The following is a 24,113-nucleotide window of genomic DNA, read 5'->3' on the forward strand; positions in this document are numbered from 1 at the left end:
ATATATGTTTTAATTTAAAAAAATCTTTTTTACCCTAACCCTAATCCTTCACAATCTTAATAGTTGTCAAATATCAGTATCTGTATTCCAGTCCAAAATTGAGTGAAAGTAATAAACTTGACACTGGGAGTCGACTGGGAGGAAAAACTTTAACTGGGGTGGGGGAGAGAGAAGGGAGGTGTTTCCAACAAGAATAAAAAGAAGAAGAGCACACAGAAAAAAGAAAAACAACCTCCAACAGAAAAGAAAAGCCGACAACCACCCCTCCCCCAAGAAAGTGACGGGGTACCTCCTGACAACAGGGAGAAGGCAGAGCATTCTTCTTATTATTATGTTTAATGAAGAAGTGTAAATGTGTGGAACAATACTGAAAAACGACTCCACTCATGTAAACTGCTTTTGAGGGTGTCAGTGCAAGAGCATGAACTGGAGTGTCGAGTCGTTACACTCCACTTACTCCATTCAAAAGGAAAAACGGGTCAATACCTGGGGATTTTATACCAAAATGGTATTTATTTTCACTTTCCTGGGGCTCCACTATCTAGAATGTGCTGCGGGATGGACAATCTCATCCTCGTACCATGCAAGACAAAGGAAACCCCGTGACGGTGCCAGCTGCTGCCTCCTCTCTTCTAGGTAAAGCGGCAGATATGGGAAATTTGCAAACGGGATCCACTGAGACTGCCACGAACTTCAAATGCTGAGATACCACGTAGTAAATAATTCCCTCATTTAAAATAACACCACAGGAGTGTGTTTAAAAGCCTTACTGAACAAACCCCCTTTAAGGCTCTCTGCCGTCTGCGGGGCTACAGAAATGGCTGCTGGCGGTGGCTTCTGCATCACGGTTCAGCAGTTCATAGCAGCTTCTGGACCGGTCTTTACCCAGGTGCATCCCATTTCCACTCCCACTAAGCGTGTCTGTCACTTAATCAGCAGTACCCTCGTTTAGGAATAACACGGTCGGCCTGTGCGTGTGCGTGCCCTAGGTCTAAGCAGGCAAAGTCAATCCTTGGTTCTTCGTTTACAGTCATTTCTCAGAACCTCGCTTACGGAGGGCCCCTCCTCAGTTCAGCAACCACCCACCGGCTGCCTCACGAAGTGACTGGGTGTGCACACCATCACCAGGGACCCTGGGGCGGGGGCGCTCTGATGCTGCGGGGCGGGGGGGGGGGCGCCTTCTCGCCACAGAGATTCCTCATCAAAGCCCAAACCAAACTCACAGCCATGAAGTCAATCCTGACTCCTGGCCGCCCTGCAGGACAGGGTGGTCAAGTGACCTCATTTTCTCTGCTGTGATTGATTTTTTTCCCTTGGGGTTATTATTTGCCATACATTTTGTTGGAAAGCAGGGGTGTAAAGATGAATCACTCTTCTCTGAGGATTCATATTGTAGACAGGAAGACGGCAGGTGAGCTACCCAGCTGGGCGCCCCCATAAGGTGAGGGAACAGAAGAGGAGGTGTCTCCCCCTGGTGGAGGGTTTGGATAGACTGCAAGCAGATGGTTCACTAAAGCTCGTGACTCAGTAGGTCTCTGCCATCATGACAAAATCAGAGAGGGGCTTCGAAGGAAGGAACAGCAGAAGCAATGATGGGGCGGGGGCGGGGGGATAAAAATGGAACAAGGCATGTTGTGTTTGGCAAATTTCAAGTGGCTCAGCAAAAGTGGAAGCAAAAACAGTAGGTGTGGGAGTGAGGTGGGAGAAGGCACTGGAAAGTCAGGTAGAGCTACATTCTGCAGGCGTGCTAAGCCCTGTGCCCAGGTGAAAGTTCTCCCCTGGAGAGCAGGGCAGCTCCTCGGGTTCTCTCCCAGGACGGAGGCCTGGCCCCTGTAGGTCCCTCCTGCCCCCACAGCGTGGAGGATGGGCAAAGCAGGGTGAGGAGACCGGAAAGCAATCAGGAAGGAGTCACCATGGTACACCCACGTCTGACGGAGGCGGCCGTGGAGATGAAAGGAAAGGGGATGGAGAACAGAGAGAGCTTGATTAGGCACCAGGAGGGAAGGCGAGGGCGAGGGAGAGACATAGGGTGACCCCATCACGGCTGACTGAGGCACCTGGTGTGAACTGACAACCCTAACTGAAAGGGGTGGCAGGTACTGGTGGGACACGGGTTCAGAATTAAGCTTTGGACAAGTCACAAAGTCATCGAAATGTGTTACCACGCTTCTCAAAGCCCGCGAGTGTCTGTGACAGGAGCAGGATAAAACTCAAGAGAATAAGCTTTTTTAAGACTCAGAGAGCTGGGCAGTCCCTGCATGTGAGTTGGGTGTGAGTCAGATCAGCCAGGAAGAGCATGCAAATGAAGGGAGAGGCCAGGACGTCAGCCTAGCCTTTATCAAACTTTAAGGCGCAGAGCGCATGGCTGAAGGAACCTGCAACCAGAAAGATCCCAAATAACCACAGCAGGCCATCGGACACCTAAGCGACTGTTTACCAGTGCGGTGTTCTTTTGTTAGCACTGGGAGAGCAGAAATCTGTAAGGAAACATAGTATGTGACGCAATACACATAATAATATGCAGAATACAGTGTGCGATGCAATCAAATGTGCTATATGAAATATGACCACCAGTGGGTGCCTCTGGTGAACAGAAATGGACATGGTCTGCTAAAAGGGCCTTCGAGTCTGTCTTGGAAGAAGTACAGTCAGAGTGCGCCTTGATAGCAAGGACGGCGAGACTTCATCTCACCCTCTGATCAGGAGAGACCAGGCCCTGGAAAAAGACATCATGCTTGGGAAAGAAGAGGGGCAGAGAAAAAGGAAGGCCTTCGGAGAGATGTGTGGACGCAGGGTCTGCAACAATGGCTCAATCTTAACCATTATGCCCAGGAGGGCGCAGGACCAGGTGGGGGTTGGCTCTGTGGCACGCGGGCTTGCCGAGTCAGACCTGACCCGATGGCCAGTAACTGCAACAAAGGAGGCTAGAAGTTCACCTTCAAGATGCTGGTTCTTGAAACAGGCTCTCTGGCCCCACTGGGGAGAAATCCTCGGGTCAAATTTTCAATCCCTCTTTCAGACGTTTCTTTCATCCCCTCACTCGCTGGTGAATGAAAAAGTGGCCACAATGAAGTTTTCTTCCATTTCATTTCCTGCCTCTGCATCTTCGGTCTCGATTCCACCCCAGTCCCTCTCGGTCCCCTCTTATATCACCGTTTTAGGGTTCCTTCCAATCACACAGGTTCACCTACCTATCTGCTAGGTTACGGCTCCCCCTTCTAGAAGGCAGGTGCAGCTAAGACAGGAGCTTGGTTTTTACAACCCTAGTGAGCAGCTGCTACACTGCACAGAAAGGAGGGAGGGAGGGAAGGCAGGAAGGAGAAAGGTTTGGGGGCTGCTAAGAAGGGAATTTATTCAGGAGAGGGAATGGGAGGAAGTTGTAGATTTAAGTGCTTTCTTTAAATATTTTGTTCTTAATAGGACAGGCTTAACTCCTTCGTATGCTGAGAGAAAGCGGCAGGTAGAAATGGAGAAAGAGATGTCAGAATGAGACAGGAAGGTGCATGGTTGTTCCCCCCTCCCCCCTGGTGGAGGACTTGGTCTTGGACAGGGAAGAGTCCCTCTTCCTCAGAAACAGGCAAGGATGCAGCTAGTCCAAGTTTGGGGAAGGAGCTAGTCCAGCCTGCGAGGGCTAACGTCCACAGGTTCTCAGTGAAGCAGGAGGATGGGAGCAGCTACGTGTGAGGGAGCGAAGTGTGGAGTCGCAGACTGGCAGGCTGGGGTAGTGCCAGGCCAGAGCAGGAGATGGCGCTTACTAAGGATGTAAATCCTGCTGGCGTGGCGTCATTGCGACTTCTGCCAACTCCAGGTGTGTCCGCGTAGAACCATCCTCATAGAGTATGAAGTGGCTCCCGTCTTTCAGAAGCAGACTGCCAGACTTCTCTTCCAATGTGCCCCAGGTGAGTGCAAATGTACTCCTCTGGGTACTTTAGAGAAACAAATCCACTGGCTGATAAACACGTATGGGGGAGTTCCTTACCATACTTTAACTGAAGACCAAAAAAGTCATGCTTGGTTTACGGACGGCTCTGCACAATATGCAGGTGCCGCTCGTAAGTGGACAGCAGCAGCACTACAGCCCCTTTCTGGGATCTCCCTAAAGGACAGTGGCGAAGGGAAATCTTCCCAATGGGCAGAACTTAGAGCAGTGCACCTGGCCGTTCAGTTTGCATATAAAGAAAAATGGCCAGATGTGAGACTGTGTACTGATTGATGGCCTGTGGCTAATGGCTTGGCTGGATGGTCAGGGAATTGGAAGGACCATGATTGGAAAATTGGTGAGAAGGAGGTGTGGGGAATAGGTATGTGGATAGACCTCTCTGAATGGGCCAAGAAAGTAAAGTTAATTGTATCTGACGTGAACGCTCACCAAAGGATTACCTCTGAAGAGGAGGGCTTTAATAATCAAGTGGATAAGATGACACGCGCTGTGGAGACTGGTCCTCCTCTTTCCTCTGCCACCCCTGTCCTCGCCCAATGGGCACATGTACAAAGTGGACATGGTGGCAGGGGTGGAGGCTATGCATGGGCACAGCAACATGGACTTTCACTCACCAAGGCTGACAGCCACTGCCACTGCTGAGTGCCCCATTTGCCAGCAACAGAAACCAACATTAAGTCCAAGATATGGGACCATTCCTCGGGGAGATCAACCAGCAACTTGGTGGCAGGTTGATTACATAGGACCACTTCCATCATGGAGGAGACAGCATTTTATTCTTACTGGAATAGACACCTACTTTGGAGATGGATTTGCCTTCCCTGCACGCGATGCTTCTGCCAAAACTACTATTCGTGGACTTACAGAATGCCTCGTCCACCGGCATGGCATCCCACATAGCATCGCTTCAGATCAGGGAACTCACTTCACAGCAAATGCAGTGTGGCACTGAGCCCATTTGCATGGAATCCACTGGTCCTATCATGTTCCTTATCATCCTGAAGCTGCTGGCTTGATAGAACGATGGAATGGGCTCCTAAAGACACAATTATGGCGCCAACTAGGTGGCAACAACTTGCGGGGCTGGGGCAATGTTCTCCAGGAGGCTGTATATGCTCTAAACCAGTGGCCAATATGTGGTGCTGTGTCTCCAATAGCCAGAATTCATGGGTCCAGGAACCAAGGGGTGGAAGCTGGAGTGGCATCACTCACTGTTACTCCTAGTGATCCACTTGCAGCATTTTTGCTTCCTATCTCAGCAACCTTGTGTTCCTCAAGCCTGGAGGTCCTGGTTCCAAAGGAAGGAACTCTTCCACCTGGAAACACAGCATGGATTCCACTGTACTGGCAGCTGAGAATGCCCCCTGGCCACTTTGGGCTTCTCATGCCTTTGGATCAACAGGTCAGGAAGGGTGTCACTGTACTAAGTGGTGTGACTGATCCTGATTACCAGGAGAAATTGGACTGGTGTTACATAATGGAGGTAAAGTAGAACATGCCTGGAATCCAGGAGATCCCATAGGCCGACTCTTAGTGCTACCATGCTCTGTTATTAAAGTAAATGGTAAATTATAGCAACCCAATCCTGACAGGCCTTATAATGACCCGGACCCCTCAGGAATGAAGGTCTGGGTCACCCCACCAGTCAAAAAACCACAGCCAGCTGAGGTGCTTGCTGAGGGCAAAGGTAATACAGAATGGGCAGTAGAAGAAGGTAGTTCTACCTATCAGTTACAACCACGTGATCAGTTACAAAAGTGAGGTTTGTGATTGTCAGTGTATTTTCTTCTTATGTCCTATTGCATATCTTTCCTTTGTTCATGTATAAGGCGACCAGATGTCCCACTTTTGGCGGTACAGTCCCGATTTTCAACAATTTTTCCTGTGTCTCGCGGTGTTTTTAAAAAGTCCCAATTTTTGGAAAGAATGCACAACAAGTTAGGGTCTGTGGTTTTCAGCTGCCATGTGGCTATTTTGCCAGGATATGAGTTTTATCAATGGTGTCCCGCTTTACCAATGCTAAAATCTGGTCACCTTATTCATGTATGGTGAATAAATTATGGTGAATAAATCATGGTCACCTTATTCACTTATATCAGATACAAATGGACTCAGTGTGTTTTCATTTATATGTATGATATAGATGTTTGATGATAAGTATAAGTGTGATTTCATTAATGTCCGGAAATTATATATGGCTAAAGAATTGTGTACAAGTGCCAAGTTGGCCAGGGATGGATTGAGGTAGTTAGTTTACTATGCTAACCTGGCCTATACACACTGGTGAGGTTAACTGAAGGGCAGAGGGATAAATGGCTCAGTGAGCCTCACCTTTCTAGTTCTCGGGTCTTTTATTTTGTGATTGTTGAACCAAGGTGCAGCTGCCTTAGCAATTCCTTGCTTCAGCTTTCAAGGCTGACTTCCTGCAAGACAGCCCCAAGGAGAAGCCACATGGACCTACCCCAATGCAGCCCTGGGTGCTGGAGCAGCCGTGTGGAGGCCCCTGCCAGCACTGGGATGCTTATACATTCACTGGCTCGGCTTTCCTCCTGCAGTCGGCATCGTTGCATCTGTTTTGTAGATGGAGGAGGACTTTGTGGATGGGTGTTGGATATATGGGTTAATGTTGGACTTGTGGGCTTGGGCAGCACTGAGTTGGGATTTTTCTTGATGTGCACTTAGCCTTTCTGTAGAACTCTCTCTTATACATGAGTTTCTGTGAATTTGTTTCTCTAAAGTACCCAGACTAATACAGCAAACCACCAATATTTCTGTGAGTCGCTGGGTCCTTGACTATGTATGCCATCCAGAGGCCCAAGGGTGTGTAAAGCGAATTATAAAACAGCATAAAGGTGCAGCCGGGCTAAAGACCATCAATTGCACTGACATCGGCATCCCCCCATGGTGGCTTTCCTCTGTGTCCTTCCATGAAGACCACAAGCAGGGGAGACAAAGGATGACGGCTGTACAGACCTAGGCTTTTCAGGCCTGGTCTAGAGAGTTGAAGTCTGGAGGAGGTTGAAGATTTGGCCAGAACGTGGAAAAAGGAAGACATTAGGAGGCCCAGGCTGGAGAGGGGGTGAGTAAACCTAAGGAAAATGGACCCAATAAACAAGTGAGTCTGAAACACGCCTTTCCCCATTTCTTTCTAAGAAACTCACAGATGTTGGCTCTAGAATCATGTTTGAAGGATGTTGAATTTGAGCAGGAAAGTAGGGCTTTTGCAGGTAATGAACTAGGATATAGTTGTCTTGGACATGGGACCTCTTAGCCCTTGTTCTTCTTCAAGAATGTCTTGGGGTTGGCCAAACCCAAACAATTGCTGCTCAAGATTCCAAGTCCCCAGAATTCCTTTCGGCCCACTAAGGTTCTAATGAAGATCCTTTGGTTCTTACTAAGCAAGGATGATGGGTTTCTGATGAATAACTGGCCGATGCACCGTTGTCTACAACCTTATTTTAGGAAACCAAAGGTTAGGAATTAGACAGGGGTCGCCAAGTGTCAGAACGAAGTGAAGCAACTAACAATAAGAAGCCCTTATCAGGACTAGATGGCATTTAAATTAGCCTCACAGACATGAAAGAAAAGCATCCCCAGACAGTGGTGGGAAAAGCCAAGCTAGGGAGAGATTCTGCCAGGGCTCCAGAAAACACTGAGGAAGGGAAGTCAGAGCAGGCAGCATCAGGGACAGGTCCCAAACCGGCCCCCAGGCTTCCTCTTGTGGGGCAAGGGCCAGCAGAGGCAGGATGTTGTGGGAGAGCAGAGCGCTGGAGATAAAGGCAGCAACAATGAGCAGGAGTTAAAAGGCCAAAGATCAAGCAAAGTGCGACAGTGCTACTGACTTTGGCCAACATTGAATTTGTCTACGTCCAACTGCTTCAGCGACTTAACACCAAAATAGCAACTTACCACCAAAACCACACTCACACAGATTATCTTGAAAATGGGTTTAAAAAAATACTTCAAATAAGAACACCACTGACCCATTTCCTGTCCCAGAGGAGTAGAGCAGCGAAATAAATAACTTGTTCAAGGTTACAAATGACACGCTCATGAATGTCGGACACAATGGCTGTGCACTGAGGAACAATTTGCCATGGTGAAGCTCCTGAAAAGTAAATTAACTTTACTTTCAGAAAGGTATTTTTTCTTCTTCTTTCTTTACACCTTATCCTTTAAAAAAATATTGTGGGGGGCTAACTTTTGAGCTAGAAAAGCATCAAGAAACATGTTTCAGAAAGCTAGTCAGCTTTCCAGAAAAGGAATCAAACAAAACCAAGAAAATGAATCAAACAAAACCAAGAAAAGGAATCAAACAAAACCAAGCCCACCGCCTGAGAGTCAATTCCAGCTCACGGTGACCCGATGGGAGTAGAGCTGCTGCCCCACACAGTTTAGAAGATTCTAAGTCTCTACAGAAGCAGGCTGCCCATCTTTCTCTCTCAGAGCAGCTGATGGGTTAACAATGCCAGTCTTCCAGATAGCAGATTGGCCCTTTGACCTCTGCACCACCAGGGCTGCCTGAAAACTCATCTTTGAGCAATGCGGTGATTGTATTATGGGTTGATTTACTGACATCAGTTTCTTCGTTTTAAAGATTCAGGCTTAATAATTATCTACATTTTCATAGAGTTGTTGTGAAGATTAAATTAATTTATGTAAGACACATATTAATTGTTGAAGACCCCCCAACAAGGTGGATGGACACAGTGGCTGCAACAATGGGCTCAAACACAGGAACAATTGTGAGGATGGCGCCGGACCGAATCATGTTTCATTCTCTTGAATATGGGATTGCTCTGACTTGGATCCAACTCGACAGCATCTAACAACAACAACAATAACAACAACAACAACAACAACAAAATGTACAGGTACACAGGGAGTGTTTGACAATATGCTATTTGAATCGAGATATTTTTTCAGCAACATCATATTATATAGGATTTTTTAGCTATTGCTGGAGAAACTCATTTCCAGTATATGATGTCAGCTGACGATATCAAATCATGGACCCCACAGCTCTCTGTAAGGGACCTGGGCCTTTTCCCCAGCTTGCTGTGTGCTCTCCAGTGGATTCTGACTCACAGCTCTTCCGCAGGGCATAGCGTACAGCTTCCTAGGGCTTCCTGGTCTTTAATGTGTACAGATTGCTAGGCTTTGATGAGCTGCCAGCCCTTCAGTTAGCAGTTGAAATTGCTTCAGCATTGTGCCACTTCGTGTCTCTTTCAGCCAACCATACCGGTTAGCAAGAGGTTTCACCACATCACACCTGTACCATCATCCCCTCCCCCCCCCACTGACATACTTAGAAAAGCTCCCTCCTGTCTGCCAGACACACAGTCTCCTGGCTTCCTAAAGCAGACTGCTCAACCCTCTGGGCGAAGACACATACGCTGTGCCTGGCTTCCCCACAAGTTTCTGCCACCTCAAGCGAGTCATTCAGTGACTCACAGTTCCTATTTCCTGGCCTTAAGAGTGGGTGACAGTGCTCCAGTCATTCATTCCATTCACACACAAAGTGCCGTTGAAAGTTTGTGCACAATCTCAGGACTTTCAAAGTACCAGAAGAAGCATTACAGTATGAAGTATTGGCGGCATTTATTTTATCTGACTAGCGCATCTAGTGAGCCAGTGGTAGGCATTCATTTGAGCTTTTACCGCGAGACGCCCAGACTGCATCCTCTGGCTGTGTCGGAAAAGAGACAGCTGTATGTTTTCATGAAACTTCTATGTTACAGGTGACTACATCACAGTGATGAGCAAGACTAGAACATTAGCACCAGGCATGAAGAAAAGGTTGTAAGACACACACCACATGCCCATGCCCATAGAAACGGCTGTTTTTGAGGTTGTTAGGAGCCATGGTGTGCTCTGGGTGAGTTATCAGGAGAAACGCGCCCCTGCAGAAGGTCCATCACGTTTTCTAAAGTAGAGGGTCATTGAAAAAGAGGAAGACCTTCAGCAAGAAGGATCGACACAGTGGCTCCAACATTACCACAGCTGTGAATGTCATAAAGGCTCACATTCAGTTTCGTGTTTTAGGACACAATAATTATTAGCTACTTTGAGGAGGGCTTCAAAGAGCTTGTGGGGCATGGAGCAACTCATGAACTGAGAGGTCCCCCCGGGAAGTATGTGCTACAGAAGACAACACTGAACCTATAGGGTGGGGAGAGGAGCTGGCCTGCTACACTCATACAGAAGTAAACCATGAAGGAAACAGAGCGAGGGACTAGAACCCACATACTGGCACACCGAGCCCTGGAAGGACGCCCCTGCACAGAGCTGCTGAGGCACAGAGAGAAGCTTGAGACATGATGTCCCCTCACTGGAGCACACTGCGACAGAGGACAGTACTGGGGACATACAGAAGGGAGTGAGTCCAGTCTGACCCCCTCCACAATGGGCAAACCAAGAAGGGAACATAACAGATCAGCCATGGGAGCAAAACAGAGCCACAAAACCCCTGAGGGGTCCCCAAAATAGATGTCAGGCTAGGAGGAGCAGGTCCCAGACACCCCAGAACCCATGGAGAGAGAGTCATAAAGGTCAGTGTACAGACCTGGAATTATGTATGCTTTTACATTTTGTTTGTTTGCTTGTTTTTGCTAGTTTTTTTCCTTCTTTCTTTTTACTCAATCTTTTGTTTTGTTCCCATTATTGTTGTTTTGCCTACCAATATAAGACAAGCATGGGAAGCAAGCCCAGAGAAGAAAGCAACTGGACCAATGGTTCCGGAGGGACCTGTGGGGAGAAGGGTGCAGGGGAAAGGAGTTGTGAACAAACAACACCATAGACAGGGGAACAACCAGGGAATAAAAAGCAACAACCTGGAGGATGTAAAGATTCTGGTGGTGTTGGTGCAATAGCAGTCTAGCTGAGAGGAATTCCTAAGAGGCAGAAGAAGGGTGAGTGTGATGGTGGAGCAGGAGGAAGGTAAAAGGAAAGAGAGAAAAGATCTAAGAAGCAAAACTATGGATAGAAGTATAAACATAGGTGTACACTCATATAAATATATCAATTCATAAAAATGTTGGCTTATGTACATTTTTATATGGCAGTATATGAAGGAAGGAGACAGACTTTGGGCCTCTGCTCAAGTCCTCCCTCAACACAGGAACACTTTTTTCTAACAACCTGGCATTCTGTAATGCTCACCCTTCCAACACTATCTCAGAAGACAAAATGAGTGCAAAACAAATGAAGAAAGTTGATGGTGCCCGGCTATCAAAAGATACAGCATCTGGCATTTTAAAGGCTTGAAGTTAAATAAGTGACCATCTAGCAGAGAAGCAACCAGCCCACATGGATGAAGCAAATCAACCTATGCAATCATGAGGTGTGACGGAATCAGGTAACAGGAACCCAAAGACCCCAAACAAGAAGAACAAGTGGGGGGAGGTGTCAAGGCAGAGACTCCAAACCTACCTGTAGACAATAAGTCATACCCTCACAGAAAGGTCACAAGGAAGAGATGAGTAGCAGGGTGCAGTATAGAACTGATGAAACACACAATATTCCTCTGGTTCTTGGAGGCTTCCTTACCCCCCACTATCATGACCCCAGTTCTGCCTTTCAGTTCTGGCTAGACCGGAGCATCTACATTGGTACATGTGTCTCATGACACAGAGAATCCAAGTCAGATAACCCCCTCAGGTACAGAAATGGGAGTAGCAATACCAGAAGGTAAGGGGAAGGTGGGAGGAGGAGAGAAAGGGAGAACTGAGGAATGTGGGTTAAGGGAAACAGCAGTCTGTGTAAGGCATGAAAACAATAATAATATATCATTTATCAAGGGGCACGAGGGTGGGAGGGTGGACGGAGGGGAAAAAGAGGTGATATCAAGGGCTCAAATAGAAAGTAAATGTTTAGAAAATGATGGCGCTAACATATGTACAAATATGCTTGACACAATTGATGTATAGAATGTTATAAGAGCTGTATGCTCCCCCAAGAAAATGATTTAAAACAACAGCAACAAAAACAAAGAGTCTGTGGGGAAAATGGAACAAAAAAATAATGGAATCTTTCCACAAAATTGAGACACCCTCCTGTACATTATGCCGGTTGTTGTGGTGTGAACCATTTGCCCTGAACTACTAACCCAAAGATTGACAGTTTAAACCCAAGCCAAGAGCACCAGGAAAACCACTGGGAGAAGCTCTAATCTACAACACATGGTATCGCCATGCATCAAAACCACCCGGACTTCTACAGTGGTGTGGAGAAGAGTGTACAGTTCTGCCTTCAAACAGAACGATGTCATGTCCTCAGTAAAGAGAGGAGGTCACATACAGTCATGACGCCCATGAGAAGTAGCAGGCCCCAGGGATCCCACCCTGCACAAGCCGGAGCACTAGAATCTGCACGGGTTGTTTCCAGCTCAGTGTCTTGTGATTCCTTTAAAGCCGTGGTCTTCAGTCTTGTCTGCACAATCAACCCCCTGGGGGTGGTCTTCTAATGACTCATGCCTGGTCCCCCTTCCACCGCCCTCCTGGAGATTCTGATTTAATAACCTAGCAGCCCAGCCTGGGCTCCCCAAGAGACTGTAATGTGCAGCCAGGGCTGAAAGCTATTGCTGTTGGCAATATGATTTCAATGATTCCATAATCTAGGGATTCCCAAGCCAAGGCACTGGCATTCACAGCCAGTCTCGAGGCAATGGCACTTGGGCAGAAATACATTGCCACTCTAGACGATTCTAAGGGTTAAGTAATGACAAAAACAGCGTCTCCTTTTTCTTCACGGCTGCATTGCTCTGCGATTCTGAATGCCAATGGTACTTACCCCTCAAAGGCTTGGTCTTCAAGTAGAAGAAATCCTGAATGTTTGGAGAATGACATATCTGATGGTGATACAGATATGGAATGTAAAACCAAATCTCAGAGGTAAGCGATTGGCTTAATGACTGTTATCATGAGTAGGGGAGGAAGGCCCTTGGTGGGTTAGCGGTTATGAGTTGGGCTGCTAACCACAAGGTCAGCAGTTCGAAACCACCAGCTGCTCCATGGGAGAAAGATGAGGCTTTCTACTCCTATAGAGAGTAATTGTCTCAGAAACTCACAGGGTCAGTGTGAGTTATAGGGCCTGTCCTATAGGGCCACTGTGAGTCAGGGTTGACTCAGTGGCTGTGTTCGGTTTTTGTTTTTTAATCGTAGGTAGTACAGGAAGTCTGAGATGGGCTGCTAACAGAAAGGTAGGCAGTTCAAAACCCGCCTAGCCGTGTCACGGGAGAAAGGCCTGGCAAACGGCTTCCCTAAGATCGCAGCCCAGAAAGCCCCATGGAGCACTGTGCTCTGTCACGCGGGGTTGCTGTGAGTCAGAACCAACTCGAGGGCACCAGGTTTGGTTTGAGTTTTATTATTACATATGGTTATCCGGACGGTGTTAAGATGTGAAATAACAACAATAATACATCACTGATCAGGGATTCACCAGGGTAGGAGGGAAAAAAAGAAAAGAGGAGCTGATACCAGGGGCTCAATTGAAAAGAAAATGTTTTGGAAATGATGAGGGGAACAGATGTACAAGTGCGCTTGATGCAAGCTTCTAGATCAGCACTGTCAAACAGATTTTCTATAGTGATGCTCCTAACCCGTGCTGTCCGAAGGTCATTGCTGTTAGGTGTCCACCAGTCGGTTCTGACTCACAGTGACCCTAGGTGGAACAGAGTAAAACACAGCCCGGTCCTGTGCATCCTCACAATTCCCCCTAAGTTTGAGCCTGCTGTTGCAGCCACTGTCAACCCCATGTGTCTAGGGCCCTCCTCCTTTGCCCTGCCAGTCTCCTCCAATGGACTGCTGCAACCATTGTTGGAGGATCTCAAGCAACATTTCATTAGCATGTGATATCAATGATATTGTTCTATAACTTGTGCATTCCTTTGGGTCTCCTTTCTCTGGCCTAGGTATAAATATGGAGATCTTCCAGTCAGTTGCCCAAGGAGCTGTCTTCCAGATGTGCTTCATCAGCTTGTTGAAACATTTTCGTTGGTAGTTCATTAATCTCTGGAACCTTTCTTGTTTGGGGCCCATGCTTTCAATGCAGCTCGGACTTCTTCCTTCACTACCATTGGTTCTTGCTCATCTGCTACTCTTGAAACGGTGGGGTGTCAACTACATCTTTTTGGTGCAGTGACCGTGTACCAACTTTTCTTTTGATGCTTCCTGCATCATTCAAAACTTTGCTTTTACAATCTTTCAGTGTCGCAACTCAAGGCTTGACTATTTTCTTGAGTTCTTTCAGTTTAAGATACAGTGAGCATGACTTTTCTTTTTGGTTTTCTAACTCTAGGTCTTTGTACATTTCATTATAATATTTTACTTTGTCTTCTCGAGCTACCCTTTGAAGTTCTGTTTAGTTCTTTGACTTCATCGCTTCGTTCATTTGCTTTAGCTACTCTATGATTAAGATCACGTTTCAGAGTCTTTTCTGAACTCCACTTTGATCGTCTCTTTCTTTCCTGTCTTTTTTGGGTGACCGTTTGCTTTCTTCATGAATGATGTTCTTGATATCCTCCCACAGTTCATCAAGTCTTCTGTCATTAATGTTTGGTGCAGAAAATCTGTTACTGAATTTTGGGGTGGATATTGGGTTGTATTTGGGCTCTTGTGCACTTGCTTTCATTTCTTCAGCTTCAACCTGAACTTACATATGAGCAATTGATGGTCTTTTCCACAGTTGGCCTCTGGTTTGGTTTTAGATGCTGTAGTCAATTTGATTCCTATGTATTCTATCTGGAGAAATGCACGTGTATAATCACCCTTTGTGTTGTCTAAAAAGTATTTCTATGAATAAATGAGTTATTGAACTTGAAAAATTATGAGATATCTGGCTTCATTTCTATCATCAAAACCATATTTTTAAATAATTTTTAAATTATTTTTTTAAATCATCTTATTGGGGGCTCTTACAACATTCCATAAATCGATTTATCAAGCACATATGTACATATATTGCCATCATCATTTCCAAAACATTTTCTTCTTGAGCCTTTGGTATAAGCTGCTCTACCTCCCACCCTTGTGAATCCTTGATCAATTATATATTATTATTTCATATCTCACACTGTCCATTGTCTCCATTCGCCCACATTTCTGTTATTCATCCCCCTCAGGGTAGGGGGGCTATATATACAACCTTGTGATGGGCTCCCCTTTTCTTTCCCTTCTCCCTCCGTGGCCATCCCCTACCCTCATGATATCCCTACTCCCACTACTGTTCTGAGGGGCTTATCTGTCCTGAATACCACGTGTCGAGAGCTCTTCTCTGTACCAGTGTGTGTTCTCTGAAGACCATATTCTCCTGCTACTGTTCCTTGCTGTTTGTTTCTGACTTTTATATTCCAGTCACCAACAATTATCAATGAATCTTCATTGCATGTTTGATCAATTTCCAGTTGAATTTGTTGGTAGAACCCAATGCCTTCCTCACTAGCTGGTATATTTGCCGCATAAATTGGAATAATAGCTGTATTGACTGGATTTCCTTTTAGGTGGGTAGGCATTATCTTATCACAGATATCAGTGTACTTCAAGATAGATCTCAGAATGTCCTTTTTGATGATCAATGCAGCCCCATAACACTTGTGTCGTTCTTGGCACAGTAAACTGTATGAGTTTCTGATTCAAGATGGTCAAGACAGTCCATTTAAGCTCATAAATGCTAGAATATTCAGCTTTATGCATTTCATTTTTAAAGCCTTCTAATTTTCCTATATTCATACTTTGTACATCCCAAATTCTGATTATTAATAGATTTTTTTAGCTGTTCCTTTTTATTTTGAGTATTGCCCTACCATCAAAAGAAGAACCTGGCCTTTCAAAGGCAGAAGCAACGCGGAGAAGACGGGGTTGATCGGAGAACGCAGCTAAGCTAAGCACCATGAGCCTCCTCAACAAGCCCAAGAGCGAGATGACCCCGGAGGAACTGCAGAAGCGGGAGGAGGAGGAGTTCAACACGGGGCCCTCTCCGTGCTCACGCAGTCAGTCAAGAACAACACCCAGGTGCTCATCAACTGCCGCAACAAGAAGAAGCTTCTGGGTCGCGTGAAGGCCTTCGACAGGCACTGCAACATGGTGCTGGAGAACGTGAAGGAGATGTGGACCGAGGTCCCCAAGAGCGGCAAGGGCAAGAAGAAGTCCAAGCCCGTCAACAAAGACCGCTACATCTCCAAGATGTTCCTGCGAGGCGACTCCATCATCGTGGTGTTGCGCTTATCGCTGGCAAATAGGGCCACACCGCCACGCCGGGAAGCCCTGCCCCGCATCTCCCGAAGAATAAATGCCCAGTGTTTGTTGTAAAAAAAAAAAAAAAAGAAGGACCTGAAGGTTTTACTCCCATAGGCTTTCCTCCATCCACATCATGATGGTCGATTCTACTTTGAGAAGGCAGCTCTTCCTCGGTCCTATTTTAACTAGCTTCCAACCTGACAGGCTCACGTCCTGCCACTACTCGCTAAGATTTCAATAACTGACAACGTCGATGCAATACATAGGACTGTCTGTGGCTAATTCCTCTGCGTGGACAGCCTGTTCCTTCTTCAGTCTGTTCTTAGTCCGCAGGCTCTGCTGAAACCTGCTCACTTTGGGTAATCCTGCTAGTGTTTGAAATACCAGTAACATAGCTTCCAGCATCACGGAAACATGCAAGCCACCAGAGTACGGCACACCGACAGACAAATGGTATCAAAAGGCTATTGGCCATATGAAATTGGTTAGTGAGACTGAGGAACTAAAAGTATAATTTTATATAATTTTCATTAAGTTTTATTCATGAGATCAATTTTCATAAACCAGAGACCAACCCTTTTTACCACTGGACAGATTCTGACTCATGGCGGCCCGGTGTGTTACTGACTGGGACTGCTCCATTGGGTGTTCTTGGCTCGGTGCTTACTAGGTTGGGCTTTGCAGGTCTACATCTGAGAACTCCGCATCCTGGCCTTCCTTTCAGCAACGCAATGCAATCTTACTTTGGCCTCTAGCACACCACTAAAAATGTTCTCACCGACTGAGATCATCAGCGACATCTGTGGCGCTACATCCAATAAATCAGAAACCAAACCCACTGCCATCGATTCTATTCTGACTCATGGTGACCCTACAGGATGAATGAAGCAGAGGCGTCTCTGGGGGTGACTGAGACGGTCACTCTTGACAGGAACAGAAAGCTTTATCTTTCTCCCAAGGAGCCGCTGGTGGTTCCAAGCAGCTGAGTTTGCAGTTATTAGCCCAACCCACGGCACCACAACTTAGTGCACCACCAGGTTCCTTTCTGTTACTCCCTAATCTTGCTTTATCTCTTTTCAGTAATGCCCACTCTCTCCATCTAGAAGTGCTTTATGTCCTTGGTTTTGAAGGCAACCACAGGCTTCTGGCTTTCTGTGTGTCTCACTGTCTGCTTCTGGTTAGTCTCTTTCAGGGTTTCTCCGAATTCTGATCTCAGATATTGCTTCACTAAATATTACTGCTAGAAGATCCCATCCATTCCCAGTGCCCGCCCTTGTGGGGCGCTGTGGAGTCACCCCTGCCAGAGTAGGGCTGCCCATTGGGTTCCCTAGGCTGCCATGCTTACAAAAGAAGATCACTAGGCCTTTCCCCCAGTGGAGCCACTGGGGATTCAAACCGCCAACCTTTCATTTAGTAGCTGAGCACTGAATGATTGGGTCAGCAGAGCTCCTTTCAATACTCTAGTGCATCCCAACACTATTGTCCCAACGGAGTGCCAAACCCACATTCCAGATGTCCCAGCCATCTCCCCTTGTGGCACACTGCCATCATTTGATTGTGACTCAAGGGGATCTTGTAGGACAGAATAGAACTGCTCCCTAGAGTTTCCAAAGTGAGAGCAGATAGCCTATCTTTCTCCTGCAAAGTGGCTGGCAGATTTGAACCTCTGACCTTGCAAGTAGCAACTCAACACTGAGCCCACATGGCCCAGAGCCACCTCAAAATCAGCCTGTCTGAATCCGAGCTAACAACCGCCCCTTTCCGAGCTCTTCTCCTCTTGAGGAGCAATGGCATGGGCGTTACATGAGTTGCTTAAACTTGAGCTCCGCCCTTAGCTCCTTCTTCACACCAAGGCTGGCACACAGCAAGCTGTATAAACGAGGCATTTCAGAAAGTTCAGAGAAAGTGGGATTTTAAAAGATAATGAAATTTTCCCACAGATTTTTTTTGGGAGCTCATACAGGCATTGCCTGTTTTATTGTGCTTCATCGGAATTACGTGTGTTTTGAATTAAAGACTCGTGAGAGCCCTGAGTCCAGCAGGTCAAGAGATGCCACTTTACCAAGCATGGGCTCCCCATTATGCTTCTGTGTCACATTTTTCGTGAGCATCTCGATATCTCCAACGTTTTCATAATGTAACTGCACACTGAACCCAAACCAAACTCTCAGGGTCACTGTCAGTTTGAACCGACTCTGTGGCCGCGGGTCCTGACCCATCCTTGGAGGCGTAGCATTGCTATATTTGAGCCCATTGTTGCAGCCACTAAGTCAGTTCATCTTGTTGGAAAAACTGTTCATATGAAAATATGCTTCATATAACTTGACCAGAAAACAAGCTCTGTGCAGTTTTGACATCTGAAAGACATCTGCCACTTGAAAAATGGAACCCTGCTACCCCTTACCCACCCCACACACACTTGCTCCACCCGAAAACATATCATTGCCCCCTTCCGGCTGCTCGGACCAAGATCTGTGATTCCTTTCCCTCATCAAGACAGCAGCAAGCCATGTTGGTTCAATCCACGAAATAGATCCCGAATCCCACCCCTCCAGCGCCTTCCTTGGCTATCCCCTTGGTCCCAACCACAGTTCTCTGTTGCCTGGATCCTGGAAACGCCTTCCTGCTTCTACCCTTGCCTCCCCACGGACTATTTTCAACACAGCATCAAGAGCAATCCTTTCAAGGCCTAAATAAGATGCTATTCTTTTGCTCAAAACACGTGGGATTGTCCCTTTTTGCTGAGGGTGAAAGTCAGAGCTTCTACAATGGCCTAAGAGGCTCACATGATGTGACCTTCACCGAGTCACTAGATGGCACAAATGGCTAAGCAGTGGACTGCTAGTGCAAGAGTTGGTGGTTCAAACTCAATGGGGATGCAATGTCTGATGCTGCCTTAAAACCTGTAGGGAGTGGGTGCTGCACTCATGGCATTACCCTGAGAGAGACTCAACTCGATGACAACTAACACCAAGGGCAGGGACGTGCTCCTGTCTCTTGCCTCTCTGACTCATGATCACCTTTGCTCCAGCACACTAATCCCCACAAGCTCTTGGGGCGTGTGTGCTAGCCATTCTCCCACCCCACCCCCAGCTGGAAATGCTCTTCCTCCACGTGCGAGTCTGGGAGTGACTCATTTCCTCTCTTCTTCAAGCTTCTGCTCAGCTGCCACTTCTTAGTGAGATCTAGTCTGACCACTGACAACTGGAATCCTCAACAAGCCTCAATCCCTTAAACTCCTTTGTTGGAGCAGGAAATGCAACCACCAGAACACAATGAAAGAGGGCGAACAGAGTGAGAAAAATGTAATGAATGTCACCCCCCAAACAACAACAACAAACATTGAGTGGATATTGTCAAAAGGAACCCCATCAGATGTGCAGATTCCACCAAAAACACAACAGATGAGTATTTCAACAACACAGGCCTTTGTACTTTCTCTCTAAAGAGAATCTCCAACTCTTCTTTTATGTACTTTGCCTGTTTAGGTTTACATTTATTCTCTCTCCCAAGGAGAACACAAGCACAGCAAGCAGGGTTTTTTGGGGTTTGGTTTTCACTGCTGGATGGCCAGAGCAAGACCTGGTCCATAATAGGTGCTCAGTAGTATTTGTTGAATAAATTCATGTGGGATACAAAAAGACCTATCCCCAGCTTTGTCTCCCCCAAAGATATGCCAAACATTAGAGGCTGTTTGCCAGCACATGGTGGGAGGTCAGATGCATTCAGCCTTCAGACTACAGTCTGGTCCCACCACAGGTGGAGCCCACTCCCTGCTGTTAAGGACAATGGATTTCTTCTTCCTGAAGGCTTTCAGCCATTGGTCTGGTCCACTGTAGGTGGGGTTCACACCCTACTGACAATGGTTTCTATGGTGGACCAGAGAACAGGTCAAACCAGCTCAGTGACACCAAAATTAGGCTGCCTCTCTGAATCTAGGATCTGCCCATCTTGTCACATGTATACCTACAACCCCTCCCCTTCCTATTACATGTATACCCCTACATGGTCCCCCTCTCATCACTTTAGTACCTATAGCACAGCCCCTTCCTGTAACGTATCTGTTTACCTGTAATTAGGGGCTGGCATGCCCCCCAAAGATATATAAGCCTGGGTTAGCAAAAAAGAGCTCTCTCCCCTGGTGCCCCTCCCCCATTCCCTTCCTCTCCCTGGTCCTCTTTCCTTGCTCTCGTTTGCTCCTGCAATTCCCACCTTCCACATCCTCACGTGGACCACCGAGCAGGGCTGAGGTGAGCCTGCTACTATGAAATGTGTCTGACTCCTTCATTTGACTCTCTTCTATCTCTCATGTTCTCTATGACTTTACTGTAATCTTTACTTATTATCGCTGTACAATTGCACCTACCGGGTCTGTGATGATGTGTTAGGGGCGGGCTACCCTGACAAATTCATGCATGAATGGTAACTCAGAAGGCAAGAATTCTACCCCGGAAGCACCACGTTCTGGAACTATTAAGACTGTCATTGCGGATCACATAGAACCACCCCATGGGGTTTTCTTGGCTGTCATCTTTCCAAACGCAGACCACCAGGTCTTTCTCTTGCAGAGCCTCTAGGTAGATCTGAATCGCCTTTTTGTAGCTGTTGTTTGTTTAACACCGAGAGCTGCCAGGGATCCTTACTTAATGCCCGTGTAAACGTCTCTCAGGATTTACTGCATGTCCTGTTAGGGAGCCAAGGCAAAGAGAAATGCTCCTTTCCTATCATTATTTTTGGGGAAGAAAGTAAACCCACATTCAAATGCCAACTCACCCTTATATACAAGGCTTCCCTTCTGAAGAACTGCCTCCATTTCTTTGCTCAAACTGACAACTCTAAAGAGCTTACATTTTATTCCTGAAAGCTTTTGCCTTAACATTTACTCATGCCCTGCCACAGAGACTCATCTATCATGTTAATATTTGAAAAGCACTATAAAATAAACTGCATCCTAAAACACACTATTGCTTAAAAAAGACAAACAACTTTATTCCAAATAACATCCCAAAGCAATCCCCATTTCACTTCCCAAAGCAAACAGTAGCTGTGGTTTCCGGGCAACAAAGGGGACCAGTGTCTTTGACTGTTCCAAATCCAAAGAGCACTGCATGTCTTGTCCCTGTGACAGGCGGGCTGGCAACACAGCCCCCAGGGGAGGCAGTGCCACCATGTATCAAGGCCATGGTGGAGGTCACATCAAGAACCAAGGGAAAGACCAATTAGCACCGGGCTGGAGAAACTCGAATCTAATCTCAATTAACATGATGAATGGGAAGTAGATAAGAATAATGGATAAAATTCCAGAGAAGAAAATAATGTTAGAATTTGAAAGACTCAACTGCTTGATGTCTTAGAGCTTAACCTCTGAGCAGCAGGTTTGTTGAAAGCTACGGTTTACAGGGAGAGTCCTAAATCCATTGTTTTTCCTTAATGAATGTTTTATTTTCACTCTCTCTTTTTAAAACTCATTTTATCAGGGGCTCGTACAACTCATCACCATCCCTCCACCCATCCATTGTGTCAAGCACATTTGTACATCTGTTTCCATAATCATTCTCAGCGCATTTGCCTTCTACTTGAGCCCTTGGTATCAGCTCCTCATTTCCCCTCCCTGCCCAGCCCACCTCCCTCACAAACGCTTGATAATTTATAAATTATTACTATTATTATTGTCATGTCTTAACACTGTGCAATGTCTACCTTTACCCATTCTTCTGCTGTCCCTCCCTCAGGGAGGGGTTCTATGCAGATCCTTGTCATCGGCTCCCCTTTCCATTTTGGAGTCACCACGCAGATTCGGTTTCCGTTAAGTTCATTCTGACCACTGATATGCCTGTGAAAAGCTTGGCCGTAGACAGTGGAGGTGTAGGAACAACGGTGAGGCTGGCACAGGACCACGCAGTGTTCCCCTGCGTGGTGCAGGGGGTGGCTATGGGCGGTGCACCTCACAGCATCACTTCTCTGGCCAGCCCAGGGGTGGGCAACCTCACCTTCGGGGACTTGCCTAGGTACCCTTGATGGAACTGCCTTGGCTGAAGGGCCCTGATCCCATCCTATAAACGTTTCTAATCTGCAATCGTATATGCAAACATATTCAGAAGGCTCCTTTTTGGATCTGTAGTCCCACCTACAACCGTGATGAATTGATCTGTCGCCAATCAGGGTTGGACAGTTTCCATTGTTTGCAGCGTCCTATTGAAGGGGCTGCCTTTCTGTGTATCCTGGGACACCATTGTAGTTTACTGCAGAGGTCTGCCAACAAATCCCAGTCACAGGACTAATAATTACTTAATCTGATATACTGAATGTGTAACATTGCCGGTCACTGCAATGAAATAATTCTGTGTATTAAGCTATATGTTGCTCAGTGTCGCAGAGAATTATGTCATCGCAGTGAATGGCAGACACCACCTCCTGCCAGCCACTTCACATTGCCACATCATGAGGCTCCACCGCGACCCACTTTACGACTCTGCACGACTGGCTTCTGCTGCACCTTGACATCTCATCTTCCTCTGCCTGCTTCCTTGGCCTTGGGCTCGCAGCCAGCGTGAGTTGGAAGGACCTTCAGAATACGAGTATTACCTGTGCCACAAAAGTGAGTTGGACTGAGCTCTCTGTACTGCTGTGTGGACTAATTTGCTGTTGTATTCATTTTCACTATATGAGTCTATTATATATATAAATAATATAAATGTATACATAATAATTTGTATTATATATATATAAAACCATAAGTGTCCTGGTTTTGTTTCTCTAGAGAACCCTAGTCACATGTGTTATACCTGAAACCTCCATCCTCATCTTTAATGGGACACACAGGGCAAAATTCTGCTGCAAGCTGAGACCACGGCCAATGGCTTCTGTGGACGAATTACCACAGTGGACCACATGGCCCAGCGGCCTTCTCAGACCATCTGTTTTCTCAATGTCTCCAAATCTCTCTAACTTGTTGGACTCAGGAGTAAGAGCCAACAACGCTCAAATACAAATTCCAATCAATAGCTCTGACTTCCCAGCCCCTTTTAAAATAGCGCACAGAATACCACCCACTTAGGCATTCCTAAATGTATGGCGCCCGATACAGACCATGTGGCATAGAGAAGACGGTGTTTGAGAGGCTGTTGAAGCTCACAGTGACATTCATAAGCCAACCAAAAAATCTCTTTTAGGGAAATGGAAGAGGCAGGCTAAAAAAAAAAGCCGTTGAGAGACAGTGCGGTGTTTTAAATTTTTGTAGGAAAATAAGAAGAGATGTTTTGTCCTTTGTCCTCTTGATAGTTAAAAATCATATTGATCTCATGAGAGTTTGGGGAAAATCTTTTCAAAATGAAAAATCAGTGGGAAATGAGCCAGGAAAGGGGACGCTGATGATGAGCCTCAGAACCGCCAGTGGTCACATAGGAAAAGGGGCTCCACCTGAGGGTGGTTATGGCTGCAAGGCAGTAGAGGACTATTCTGCGGAACTAGCTGATCAGGGTAAATCTACACCCACTTAGAACTCCATGATGAGTCTTTCCCTCAAGCCCTGAACGCGATGAAGGCAGGAGTGAAACTCAGGGCACAAATCACTTAGTGCTCATAAAGCACCCACGAGGCTAAAAATCAGCTTCTTAAAAGCAGCCCTTCATTTTTAGAATACAGAAAAAAATGACAAAATGCAGAATTCATTCTATGAAGTGAGCATAAACCTAATGCCCAAACCAGACAAAAAGCATTGCCAGAATAGACAATTATAGACCCTAATACCCAGGGTTCAAGCAGAAAGAAAATGTTTTGAAAATGATGATGGCAACATATGGACAAATGTGATTGATACAATTGATGTATGGATGTTATAAGAGCTGTACGAGCCCCCAATAAAATGATCCATTAATTTTAAAATAATAATAATCAGCTACTGGGGAAAAATAAAAGTATAGATCAATATTCCTTATGAA

At 46.3% G+C, this 24,113-nt stretch overlaps 1 protein-coding gene and 1 pseudogene across 1 annotated transcript in view; one reads left to right on the top strand and one right to left on the bottom strand.

Moving 5' to 3' along the window:
- CSGALNACT1 (chondroitin sulfate N-acetylgalactosaminyltransferase 1) overlaps positions 1–24,113 on the bottom strand; it is a 217,006-nt gene that overhangs the window by 55,405 nt on the left and 137,488 nt on the right. The gene's annotated exons all lie outside the window — the stretch shown is intronic.
- LOC142454599 (small nuclear ribonucleoprotein Sm D2 pseudogene) lies at positions 15,766–16,245 on the top strand (annotated as a pseudogene).

This window comes from Tenrec ecaudatus, chromosome 8, assembly GCF_050624435.1.
Source record: "Tenrec ecaudatus isolate mTenEca1 chromosome 8, mTenEca1.hap1, whole genome shotgun sequence".
In the NCBI taxonomy this organism is placed as follows: Eukaryota; Metazoa; Chordata; class Mammalia; order Afrosoricida; family Tenrecidae; genus Tenrec; species Tenrec ecaudatus.